This window comes from Odocoileus virginianus, chromosome 1, assembly GCF_023699985.2.
Source record: "Odocoileus virginianus isolate 20LAN1187 ecotype Illinois chromosome 1, Ovbor_1.2, whole genome shotgun sequence".
Classification (NCBI taxonomy): Eukaryota; Metazoa; Chordata; class Mammalia; order Artiodactyla; family Cervidae; genus Odocoileus; species Odocoileus virginianus.
In genome coordinates, this window is record NC_069674.1 from 43,809,392 (window position 1) to 43,823,909 (window position 14,518).

General features: G+C 35.4%; 1 protein-coding gene across 1 annotated transcript in view; it reads right to left on the bottom strand.

Annotated features, from left to right (window-relative positions):
• ZNF804B (zinc finger protein 804B) overlaps positions 1-14,518 on the bottom strand; it is a 522,963-nt gene that overhangs the window by 466,485 nt on the left and 41,960 nt on the right.

The window sequence follows — 14,518 nt, forward strand, 5'->3', positions numbered from 1 at the left end:
TTTTGTTTCTTTTTCAAACATTCAATTTCTCAAATATATTTGTCAATAATATATTATATACTAAACTATGTTGTTGTTCAATCACTAAGTCATGACCAACTCTTTAAGACCCCATGGACTGCAGCACGCCAGGCTACACTGTCCTTCACCATCTCCCGGAGTTTGCTCAAACTCTTGTCCATGGAGTTGGTGGTGCTGTCCAGTCATCTCATCCTCTGCCACCCCCTTCTCCTCCTGCCCTCAATCTTTCCCAGAATTAGGGTCTTTTCCAATAAGTCGGCTCTTTGCATCAGGTGGTCAAAGTATCGGAGTTTCAGCTTCAGCATCAGCTCTTGCAATCAATACTCAGGATTGATTTCCTCTAGGATTGACTGGTTTGATCTCCATGCAGTCCAAGGGACTCTCAAAAGTCCTCTCCAGTACCACAGTTCAAAAGCACCAATTCTATGGCACTCAGCCTTCTTTATGGTCCAATTCTTACATCCATATATGACTACTGGAAAAACTATAACTTGAACTATATGGACCTTTGTTGGCTCAGTGAAGTCTCTGCTTTTTAACACATTGTGTAGGTTTGTCATAGCTTTCCTTCCAAGGAGCATCTTTTAATTTCATGGCTACAGTCACCATCTGCAGTGATTTTGGAGCCCAAGAAAATAAAGTCTGTCACTCTTTCCCCAACTGTCTGCTAAGAAGTGATGGGACTAGATGCCATGATCTTAATTTTTTGAATGTTGAGTTTTAAACTCGCTTTTTCACTGCGGAGCCCATTATACAGAGTGAAGTAAGCCAGAAAGATAAAGACCATTACAGTATACTAACACATATATATGGAATTTAGAAAGATGTCCTCTTTCACTTTCATCAAGAGGCTCTTTAGCTCTTGAGTCCTTCCAATGAATATTCAAAGTTTTCAGATGGACTGGCTTTATCTCATTGCAGTCCAAGGGACTCTCAAGGGTCTTCTCCAATGTCACAGTTCAAAAGCCTCAATTCTTTACAGCATTCAGCATTCTTTATGGTCCAACTGTCACATCCATACATTACTACTGGGGAATGCCATAGCTTTGATTATACAGACCTTCACCAGTAGAGTGATGTCTCTGCTTTTAAAAACACTGCCTAGGTTTTTCATAGCTTTTCTTTCAAGGAGCAAGCTTTTCTCCCAAGAAAAGCTATGATAAGCCTAGACAGCAAGTCCATAATAAAGTATCTATCCTGCAAAAGATATCACCAATTAAGAATCAATATGCCCACCTTAGAGCTCTTAAATTAGCTTGGAACTAAAAGAAAAGGTCATGGCTGTACCATTAAAGGAAATAGGAAAAAGGAGTTATTACTTGTCCTTCCATACAACATTTGGGATAGAGCTTTCATTATGACTTAAAATGATACTAAGTTCAGAAAAGTGATGAAAAATTAGTGGAGGATCTTCAAAAGTTACCTTTAAAAGCTTAACATGACAAACTATACTTCCTGAGCAAAACTTGGATCAGTTTCTTGAGCTTGCCAAGACATAAGGATCAACCATTTTGAGGAATAAAATCTTCAATAAATGTCAGTCTGTCAATTAAACAAGAGAACTGTATCTTTTTTTTGTCTTTTAAAACTATTTTGCTAAACTTATTGGTAAATAGTCATTTTTCAGTTTATAGGTTTTTATAATGACTCACAACCTAAAAATTCAGGTTCTTCATATAATTGTTCATAAAGGAAAATTTAACAGTTATTTTCCCATCTTTATCGATCTCTAAAACCTATGAGAAAGGCTAAAGCCATAGCACTATTGTTGTCTCTGGGACAAATCAGTATGGAGAAAGTATTCTAGGTGAGTGCTTATCATCTAATACAGTTGATGAAATTTATCACTGGGTGATGGTCCTAAAATGCCTCAGGCATCACACTTTTCACTGGAACCAAGAATAAATCAAGAACACAGAGAAGGTGGGGATGCACTTTCAGAGGGAATTACAAAGGTGAGTGGAGAGAATATAGCCAAGCACTCTACTATTTCCTGCTGTTGTTTACTTACAAACTCTGTACTTTGTAAAAACTGTCATTTAAAACTATGGGGAGAGCCTAAAATACTCTGATTATGGCAACTTTATCATCTCTAACATATATCCAATCAACACCATAGTGGGGTCAACAATAAGAATTATGATCAGTAATTTCATTTAACATTTTGATAGTCAGGTAAGTCAGGTAAATTGCTTACCTGACTGTTCACACTAAGCGATTTCACAAGCATTACTTCCATGTAGATACACAGGTACAATTATTATCCCCATTTTCAGATGATGCAATGGAAACCAGATTGATATTTAGGGCAAATAAATGGCAGAGCAAGCAAGTCAGCAAAAGCTTCAGCCTACAAGTCTGGGTTTCTTCTCACTGTATCCTATTTTTACTATATTCTTCAAAATGAATTAAAATCTGTTGAAATTTGCCAGTGAATATATTTTATACATTATCAAGTCATTATTCCCTATAGTATAAATTATTCATTCAAAGAGAGAAAAACCAGGAAAGAAAAATAACATTCACTAGTGACTCACTATTTACTAGGTGGGACATTTTTATGATTGTCATAGATATTCTAACAAGCTAACAAGCATATTAAAATTTATTCCTGTCCCACATTAAAATAATTTTAGCTGGGAAAAAAAGACATAATTACTATTATCATTTTGCTTTTGAAATTATTGGCTACAAGTCTTTCATTTAATTAGGATAAGCTCTGATTTCTCAGCAATCATTTTGTAGAAAATCTAGTCTACAGATTATTTTCAAATATGACATTTTTATGCATATGAAGTTGACAATAATGTTATGTTTCATAGACATTTAATAAAACATGTATTCATTTAGATTTTGCCTTTTTATCATAATCTCCAGAGACTTTTCTTTCTTGGTTTCAAGCCTATTTTTTGCAGACCACTGAAAAACCTGTAGCCCCCTAATGCTGTGTGTCTGGTGTCTGATAAGTAAAGTGACCTGGGGCACTGTGCCAGGCACTTTGCAGACCTTACCTCATAAGATTATCTGTCCAGCAAAAAAAAAAAAAAAGAAAAAAAAAGCATGCTGAGCTACAGACAATAGGTTGCTGCAGCAAACCCCAGAAAATCTATAAATTAGGAGGATGATCTCCTAGGAATTTCTACCACACCAGCAATTTTAGTGTTCTCTATTTAAATAACAATAAGTTCAGAGCGGGGTGGGGATTGCAGTGAAAATAGAATATTGGAGATACAGGGATAAAATCATTTTTTCCTTTAAAAATGTTACTAGAAATGTTAATCATGTATGTATTATATTTAATTAAAATATATCAATGTCAGTTCATTAGTTGTGACAAATATACAATGTATGATCTTAACAACAGGTAAGAAGGATGTGGGGTAAACCAGAACTCTCTGTATTATCTTTGCAATTTTTCACTAAGCCTAAAACTATTTTAAATATTTATTTTTATAAATAGAATCATGAATAAAAGTTTTTAAACAGAAAAAAAATGGCCCTAATATATTCTTTGTACCCTTTCCCTTTCATTCCTTCCCCTTCATGGATATTTCAGTCATAGAGCCACTGGATGGGGAAGTGCCAACTGCCTATGTAGAGGGCAGCTTGTTAAGGAAGGATGACGTTCAAGTGTGGTGAATAGGTAATCACATAGAGAGAAGGCACCCGATGTCCTGCTGTTAAAGAGTTACAAATGTGGAAAGAAATAAAATTTGAACACCATGCTGTGGCAATGAATTAGAATTGGAGGTTTCAGCGTGAACAATGGTTTTCAATATATGCATAAAAATATCAGTGTAAGTGTGTGTGTGTGTGTGTGCCCTGCTCACCGAGAATGACCTGGGTTCAGTTTTACTTCAATAGTAACTAGTAGATCTAGTGCCCAGATATTAATTTCTAAACATCATTCTTAACTAAAAGAAACTAGGGCCCTTTAGAGTAATAACTGGGTAGTAACTGGTTCATATTTTTGGAGGGGAACTTGATAATATGATTCTAAATCCTTAAAGAATATATAATTTCTCCAGATATTTCACATCTGTAAGTATCTTAATGAAATTATGAAATGAATTAACAAGAATGAAATCTGTCCATTGGCATGATTCCAAGATGTATACTTAGTTTTGCTTATTTTAACAAAGATGTAAACAAAATGCTCAAGAGTCGAGGTTTGGTTAGTAAGGGCCTATATAGACATTAACCAAAATTTTATTGATTTATATTTTATGAACACATTATATGCTTTTGTATACTTTTACACAGGTTTTTAAAATATATATTTTTTGTACTTTGTACTTATTTATGTTTTATTAACTCAAAGGCATTCATAATATATTGCTGAGTGGTGAAAACAAAGTAGAAACCCATACAATAATAACATAGTGTGAAAAGCGTGTGTGTGTGTAAGATCAGTGATGTTTATTGTGTAAACTCATTATATATGAAACTAAACATACCTACACGCAACTGCAACTAGAAAAAGAGAATCACAGAATATGTATAATTGTTAATTTCTTAAATTATGATATTCAGGTAAATATCATTTTCCTTTTCTTTGTTTTCCACATTTTCTATAAGAAATGTATACCACCTGGTTATATAAAATAATAAAGAAGTGGAAGCCGTGCCAGAATGCATGTGAGCCATTTCTCAAGTTGGTTCATCCTGCTTAGCCTTGGTCTCTGAGACTCTGGGCTAATCACCATTATTAAAAATGGCAACCTTCTGCTGCCAGAGAAAGCAACGAAGCTGAGAGGCTGAAAACACCTGGGCAGGAAGCATTCACTGAAAGTGTTGACTGCTCCCTCTTCACAATCTGATAAGGGAGAAGACAAATCAATGTTGTCAATGAAGAGTGTTTCTGTGTCCTTAAGAGAAGACTTTATGTACAGAAAGATCATTCCTTGGTTTCCTTTGGTTTTAAAGTTTAAAGTTAGATCTATTCAAGGTGCAAATCTAAAAGCATAACTCACCTTTACGATTTTAGACCAATTTACAAATTATTAGTGTAAAATATTTTAATAGTAACTTAAAAGATTTTGTTTAATCACTTGTCCAGTTTTTAAAAATAATTATTTTAAAAGCAATCTCTTTAAAAATTGTCTGTCTGATAAACTGAATAGGTTAGATAGATAGATAAACAGATGGATAGATATAGATACATATATAAAATCTTAAAGGATTCCCAGGTGGCACAGCAGTAAAGAATCTGCTTGCTAATACAGGAGATGCAAGAGATGTGAGTTCCATCCCTGGGTTGGGAAGATACCCTGGAGGAGGAAATGGCCACCCACTCCAGTATTCTTGCCAGAAAATCCCATGGACAGAGGAACCTGGCAGGATACAGTCCATGGGGTCACAAAGAGTTGGACATGACTGAGCAGGAGCATGCACTCAAGATAAAATCTTGAATGATCCAATACTATATGTAAGTTGGTAAGATTTCAACTTAAAATGAGTCAATCTAAAAATCTAAATCATTTACTCTATTACACATTTTAAGACAATCATTTTAAGATGTTACTTGGTAGGCCAAATTCTCTTACACACTAGAAATTCTTAAATACCACATACACACAGATCTCTTCTTTACACAAAAATATTACTGCTAAAACATTTAACTATTTTAAATATTTTTACTGTAAATTATAAATCTTCCAGGGTTAAAAACACTTTATCTATGAAGGAATGGATATCACTAAAAATAGTTTTGAGGTTCCCTTCTCAATCAATTGAAGCTGTATGTTGGTTGGAGATTTCAATCACGCTGCTGACTGGATTTTGGTCAGTGCCACTAAGGCTCTATTCATGGTCTACTGAAGGGAAGTGAAAGTCGCTCAGTCGTGTCTGACTCTTTGCGACCCCAGGGACTATACAGTCCATGGAATTCTCCAGGCCAGAATACTAGAGTGGGTGGCCTTTCCCTTCTCCAGGGGATCTTCCCAACCCAGGGATCGAACCCCGCATTGCAGGCAGATTCTTTACCAAATGAGCCACAATCAAGGGAAGCATGGTCTGTTACAGGGATTTAATGAGAGTTGAGTTGAAAAGCCTTGAAGGTGACATAGCCCATATTATAGATTTACTCATACCCTTCCCAAATTTTTAAGTTAGATTAACTTTCATCCCGTTAACTATGATATTTAATGGAATCCAACAATGTGAGTCACCACTTCATTCAGTTCTGAATTATTTTTAGATTCTTTCCCTTAGGACTACAATTCCTACATTTGCATATATTCTATAACATTTGATTACAAGTTAGATCTCTCACACCAAGCAGTCATAATGCATAAAGTCTTTCTTCTGATGAATATGTATGTATGCACATGTATTTTGTAGAGAAAGCAGGAGTGAAAAGATGGTTAAATTGCTGGTAAACTGGTCAGTTTAGGGGCAAAGAAATTTTGCTGTCTTTTTGCTATCTTATTTTCTAATCCAGGCAAGTTGATAATATAATGTCTAACTGACAAAGCTTAGGAAGTAAGTTCTACTTCTTAAAAATTTATTATTTATTTCTAAAGAATCAGATCACTTCTCCAGCCTACTTCTTTGGAAAAGAGAGTTTAAAGCGCAAGCTCAATTGCGTGGCCCACAGTGTGATGTCACATGGGCATAGGAGTTCAGCTGCATCAAGGCCACCAGTTACAACTCACCCTATAGCTCCCACTGATAGCAGAGTCCCAACACCTGGAGAACCTAGCACCTAGTGAAGTTATTTTCACTTCAGCCATAGGAGCACCATTGACTATAGAATTTAAAAGTGAAGGAAAAAAATTGCTGCCTCCTCATATTTAGAATACCTTGTTTATAATCTCCTGAAGTCAAAATGGTACAATAGACTTAGCTGTGCTCAAGAAGTTATTCTAGAAACTAGTATTTACTGATTCTCAATGCCAAAAGAATGTCAGAAAGTAAAAAAAAAATAAAGCAGTTCATGATCTTGCAGAAGAGTTACAGCTGGAAATCCTTATATAGTTCTCACCAATCTAAAAAGAGCTCCCATTTTATCTGTGTCATGAATAAAAAGACACTGGCATCCAGCACCAGGATTATCATCTGCCTACTCGGAAAAATGATTAATTTAAGATAAATAGATGCTGGCTTCAGACACCCTGATTGTATTTCCCAGATACTGCTGTAGCAACACTCTCTCCACTCAGATGTTATCTAGTATTCAGAGGATGGCTCTTTCCTACTCACAAAACACAAAGCATTCAAGATTTAATCTAGCTCCCTGTACGATGTGGTTGAAACTTTTTTTTTTCCACTTTACCATCACCCCTACCAATACAAATCTCTTTTTTAACTTTTCATAGCATAAACTTCTTTTTTTTCCCTTTCTATTTCCTTGTAGAAAAATGGCTTAACTATAAAGGATGATAGTAAAAGTATGCCACTCAAAACAAATAAGTCAAGTAGAAAATAGCAGTCACAATCTGATCATTTAATTTCAAAATTTTGCAGAGCATGAGTACACTCTAGTTTTCTCTGAAAAGATTTTTATTCTAAAGATCCACTTTTTTAAAGTATACCTTATAAGTGTAAAGTTGTCTTCATTCCAAAAGGCTATTACATTTTTAAATTTCTTTAATTCAGTTTGTTAAAGGCAAAGAGGATATGTACTAGCCAGTATTTTTTTTGATACAATAAGAACATGACCTAGAACAATTTTCCTCCTTTTATGAGACACAGATCTTAGAGAATGACCTTATAAAAAATCTAAGGCTATTCTGATCCTTAAATATATCACTGAAAGCAAATTCTAACAACTAAGGATGATCACTGAATACACATCACACTACTTGTCTTCACATATGGAAACTCATTAAATATCACTCCCCACAGTCCTGTGAGCCTTTAGTCAAGAGATGAAGCTTAAAAGTATGGTTTCTTTTTACCATAGTGCTGTCTTACTGAAAAGTCACACACACACACACACACACACACACACACACACAAATGAGATATGGGTCCATGGTAATTGAATATGTGTCCATGGTAATTAGGTGTAATATTTTATGAAATAAATAGAGATTTAACTTTTCAAGCAATGACTAGGCAGGCTATTTCTCTACCTTGTGAAAGACTCTATAAAACTGCCAGATATGAAAGTAATCTTATACCTTTAGCACTGTTTATGATGAAAACAAAGTTACCCTTCTCATCAAGTCAAATCCAAAAAGTGCAGACTTTAAAATAAAATTTAATAAAAATTATCATTGTAAACAGGTATAATCACAGTAATTATAACACAAACAACAAGTTGTTTGGCCAAAGAGTTGATAATTCTAAGGAGTAGGTGATCCAAAGGGCCTCAATATTTGATCCTAAAATTTGCGATATGATTCTGAGAGTTTTGTGTTTATAGTTATGTTTTTAGGCATCTTATAATGATAGCTGGATTTTTCTGAGTATATCACAAATGAACAAAAATGGCATAGCCAGTTGAAAAGTTTTACAAGAATACAAAATAATCACACAAAAATCATAATTGTTTCTACTAACTAGATCCTATTGGGTTAGGAGTTAAGACCTTCTAGTTAGTTCTGCCAATATCTTACAAAATGTTAAGTCTCAGAACCTCTCAAGGCTGAAAGAGGCACAATATAATTATTTATCAATATTTCAGCATACAACGACACACCAAGTCCAGGACAGATTTGCCTAGGATCCCTCCAAGAATAAGTACCCATACTGAAATGGTTTTCCTATGAGGTCAACAGCGGCATATATATAGCTGAGAGGTCTCTGTCGTAGAAACAAGGAAGCATAGTGACATGTGAGGCATGGACCAAAATGGCTCTTATGCATCTCCAGCAGATGCCAACACTGAAAAATGGTGATGGAGAACCAGATGCCTACACTGCCCCCACTGTCATATTACTGAAGACTCTGGGAATCTGTCCTCCAAAGTAGTCACCTTAGTAAACTTTCATTTTCTGTAACTCACTTCACAAATAAAGTGGCATTTATAATCACATGTATTAAAACAACGATATTTAGTATCCCATAAGGCTCTGAAATGTCCAAAACTGCTATTGTTCATATGTTTCTGAAGAAATATTATATTTTCCTGAATTAGAATGAGCAAAAGAGCTGTGAATTCAGCATAGGCTGAAAGGGTTGCACAATAATAAAGATTTGTTGGCTAAATTAACAAAAATCCATTTACATGTCTAGGACAGCCAATTTTTTAAAATATTTCACTATTCTTTCTTTTACTATTTACCTTGTTTCTCTGGTTACTTAAAAATATATGATTACTTAGACTTGGAATAATAATACTCTCCCTTTAAAAACAGGTGCTTTTTAAATGCTCCCTTTAAAAGTATCATTGTAGCCTAAATCTTCATTACATTTATGGAATACAACAATATTTTAGCAGGCATTTCTGACTCTGAAATTGTGCCTTTCCAAACATCTTGAATACAGTTATTTACACCACTAAATGTGGCATCCACATATTATTTCTCTATGTAAAAATATGTAATGGTTCTCTATTGAGCATCACTAAATTCAGATTCCTATAACTTTCTTGAATAGCTCTAGCACCACTTTACTCATTGAAACATCTATCATATTTCCTCAAAAGTACTCTAGGAAGAAATATCATTTCCCTCTTTCAGTATTTCATGTACACGTGTTCTTGTCATCCTTCCTATAAGATAAGCAACTGAAGTGTCATATTACTAATTAGCCTTTTTGTCCTATGTCTTCCTTAACAGCAAGAGGAATTTGTTATGTCAGCAATTGTAAATTCCTTCTCAACTCTAAACTTTGTTTAGAGTTCATTTTGTTCATTCCCCACAGCACACTGATCAGAGTTAAACCAAAAGCAAGAACCAAAGTAGACATTATCTCATTGATGCTGTGTTCTAGTAAATATATATAGACCAGAGTAAATATTTGTACTGAAATTATAAAGATTACTCCAATCATAATTATATCCAATACTTTGGCTACCTGATGCGAAGAACCGACTCATTGGAAGGCCCTGATGCTGGGAAAGATTGAAGGCAAGAGGAGAAGGGGACAGCAGAAGAGATGGTTGGATGACATCACTGACGCAATGGACATGAGATTGAGTATGCTCTGGAAGTTGGCGATAGACAGGGAAGCCTGGCGTGCTGAAGTCAATGGGGTCACAAAGAGTTGGACATGACTGAGAAAGTAAACTGAAGTGAATCATAATTATCTTTGTGTACAGAAAGATACTCATATATTTTTAATACTCAAAGATCCATTATCAGAGATTTTTGAAAAACTAAATTGTGATTTGTTGTGTTGATGTCACATGACATAGAGCGCACAGCAAGTTTAAGTAAGCCATATATCTTTGTAATTCTTCCAAACGTCAAATAACCAGAAAATATATCTTGGAGGAAAAGTGACAAAGCTCAGAGTTTAGTTTAACAGTCTCCACATCTCTGTATAGAAGGGGTGTCCTAAAATATTTTCAAAGCATACAACACATGGATTCCATTCTCAGGCTCCACTTTACCGGCTGGACACAACAGCAATTTAGTAAAACACAGCATTTTAGTTTTTAATAGAGAAAAACCTAGGATCACTGAAGCATAATTACCCTATAATCTTCCTCCTCTGTAATTTACTATCAGATACTTTCATTCTTTACCGCCAAATGTTTTGAAGAGTAGTCTACTCTGACCACGTTGACTAACTGATCAATTGCAAACTGGTTTTTCTCAGCCATTTTACTATTTTTTCAAGGCTCCAGGAAACCTGTAATCGCCAACATTAGTAGGTCACCTCAGTCCTCAAGTTTTTTGACCTCTCTAGAATTTTACTCTACCATCTACTTTTATACCTCTCTCTTATATTGACCTTCATGGCCCTGTGTTTCCTTTGTTCTGCACCTGTAATGCTCTGCCACCTCTTTCACTGAGTCCCATTTGCCCACTTCTTAAAATTAGGTTTACATGGTTCTCTTCTCCACCTACACTGTCTCATTTCCTTTCATTATCTCACAATCATTATGGTTCCCATGGTTTCAACTCTTCCCCCCAAAGCAGAAGACTATCTAATTTGCATCACAATCCAGACTTCCCCATTTCTCCAGACTCTAATTGCATTTATACCTTCACCTTTCTATGGCAACTCCATTTCAAATACATAGGAACTATTTTTCTTCCAAAATCTAGGTTTTCTCCTTTATCCTCCATCTCTATTAAAAAAAAAACCAACAACAACAAAACATAGACTTTGTACTTACTGACATTCAAACCCACACAGCATCTTTATATCCTTGCATCTCTCACGTCTCAAGTCAAGTCATGAAAACCTTGGTGATGACATGTGTATTTCCTCCATCTCAGCAACTCCTTTAGTTGAGATTCTAACTGTCCAACTGGGCTAAAATTTTTAAAGTCCTACCTTTCTCTCAGTAGCATGCCTTAGGTTAGTTATGCAAACATTTCACTTCATGTAAGGTTTTTCTGGATTCCTGCACTGTGTCCTGATAACTACTCCATCTTTCATCTCTATGTCTTCCTATCTTGTCTCAATCATTAGACCCAAACACCTCTTGTTGAGCCTGATTCAGGATCCAACATTTTACAAATTCTGTCCATCAGTGGGCTGATAAGTGAGCCTATCCCAGAGTCACAAGCAGAAAAAAACATGCATTACCTTTCATCGAATCATCACCACAGCCTTTTTTTTTTAGTGTTAATTTCTTTTTCTAAACAGAGCAATAATGTAGACAAACAGAATATTATGAATATACAATGCAAATATCACCACCAAATTCCACTAATTTTAACATTTGGCTAGATTTCTCTCTACTCTGGTTTCTATATTTTAAACTAAAGTTAGGATCACATAGTACATATAATTTTGTATATTATATCATTTACTTTAGAGAATGCCATTTTCCCTCCATTTAAAATATTCTCCAGAAATGGTTTCATGGCACCATAGTAATCCACAATTAATACATCTATTCAATTTTCAAAGTTTTCTTTTAATTCCATAATAACCATCTTTACATTAAAATCTTTGCCAATTTTATTTCTTTATGACATGTATCTGGAAGGCTTAATCAAAGAGTATGAGTTTTTAAGCTTGTGATCTATACCATCAAATTGCTTTCCAGAAAAGCTAAACCAAAGTTGTCAACTGGCAGACAGTAATGGCACTAATTTGCCAACTGCGGAATTCTGACAAGTGCTCTGGCTGCCTCCAGTATCCCCCACCTCTAATTCCTCTGTACTTCACAGGCAACTTTCTAAAACACAGTTAGGATTATGCTCAACGATTCTCTCCTACCTCTGAGCATGTGTCCGGGTTCTCCAAACACTAGATGCAAATTCCTTTCTTGTTTTCCACTCCCTTCTTCTGCTTACCCTCAAGTCTATGCCAGCAAATCTCCTCCAGGAGAGGCTTTTGCAAATATATAGAGTTCCATTCTACTTAATTAAATAAGAACAGGAGTCAGCTTTAAAAAAAAAAAGTTCTCCACAAGAAGATTCTAATAGCCAAGGTTTAAATCACCTCAAGCCAGACCATTCTGCCTTAAAGTGAAATAGACAGAGCTAGTGGGAGAACCTGTCTGAAAGTCACTTTACTTTTAGCAGACCTCACTTTAAGTGGACTAACTCACACCTTTTAGGGCTAGAGACCAGGAATCAACAATTTAACAAACCTGCAGATTCTGTGGTCGAGAACTACTCTAGCCAAGCCAGACTATTCTCATTTTCTTAATGCAGTGAATGTATGTATTCTGCTCTCTATGCTTCAATCTTACAGTCTTTTCCAAACCCTCCCTGACCCCCATCTCTACTCTACCACCACCCACCAGACATACAAATCACATCTTTTTGCATGCCTGGCTTTGCTTATTCTTCCAGCAGCATTTAATTGTCCTGGCATTTGTGTTTCCATGTTCATTGTTTGTCTTTGCTGTAGCATTTCTTCTCTCCAGCCCTGTATTAAATGTAATTGTGTAGACTTTAAGCTCCACTAAGAGGATTGAGTTTTTCATGTGCAGGTACAATATCTGACTCACAAAAATACCTCCACACTGTCTGGCATATTTTTCTACAAAGACTAGACATCTGTTAAATGTTTATACTAAACAACAAAGTATTTCTAGCCTGAATCTCCTTGATAAATAACTACCAAACACTGTTCCATAATGTTTTTGCCAAGAGAAAAAACACTTGAGAATTAAACTAGTTTTCCTTTTATTTTTTGTAAATCTTAAAACACCTAAATATTCTCTTGGTAACTAAGCTTACTCTGGTTTGCTCTGCTAAATCAAGTATGCTTTGTCTACTTAATAACTTAGGTATACCTGAACTACTGTAAAAATAAATCAACTATGTACCACATGGATGTTTGCTCAGTCTTGTTCAGCTCTTTGCAACCCCAATGGACTGTAGCCTTACAGGCTACTTTGTCCATAGGATTTTCCAGGCAAGAATACTGGAGTGGGTTGCCATTTCTTACTCCAGAGGATCTTCCCAAGCCAGGACTGAACCCATGTCTCCCACATTCGCAGGAAGATTCTTTACCACAGTGCCACCTGGAAAGCCCAAATTAACTATACTTCAATCAAAAAAAAATAGTAATAAAATGCTTAGTGAAAAGTTATACCCAAGTTGTTAGCCATTTTTTAATGACCATTGATTCTCTTGCACTAAATGTATAGATGGGTCAACACACTGAGAGAAACGGTAGAAGGCATTTAGAGTGTTCTATTTCCCAAGTACATGAGCACAAGTGAAAGGTTAGAGTGGGATCTGATATTCCAGGTAGAAATCAAGTTCAGCTAATCCTGACATTCTAAAGTAATGAATTCAATGCTGTTCTCTACAATATTGTAAAGTAATTAGCCTCCAACTAATAAAAATAAATGGAAAAAAAATAAACTCACATTTAACATTAAAAAAAAATAAAGTAATGAATTCAAAAAGCTTACACAAAGCCGCTCCCCAGTTGTTTCCCTGAAGGCCATGCCCAAATATGAACTCTCTCATTAAACTTTCTAAGATATCCCAGCCACCTTTCTACCTTGGTGTTCTAAAGCACAAACATTTGTCTGGTTTTATTATGTTTTTCATAGACATCTCCCACCCCAATGGACTCTAAACCCCTAAAATTAGCAACCAGGTGCTTTCCACATTTGTGATTCTTACAGTTAAAATTATATTATCTGGTGCATCAAAGGTGTAGATAAATCCAAAGTGAGTGAGAAATTAAAGGCAGTACATCAATTTTTTTGGATCACAGGTACAATATAGTTTTCCCTTCAATTTACTTTATTAAAACCATATGCTAACTTCCATTTGCAGTGGAACTTTCATGTCATAGAGGAGCAAAGAATGACCCTCTGATCATGAAAAGAAGGAATAATTCATCTTCTCTTTACTTCAGGTATACAGATTAGAGAGGCTGTTGAGAGCATGGTTAAATTGTGTGCAAGGTACTTGCATACCCCATACCTTAGTTTCCTCTTCTACAAATTCCTGGC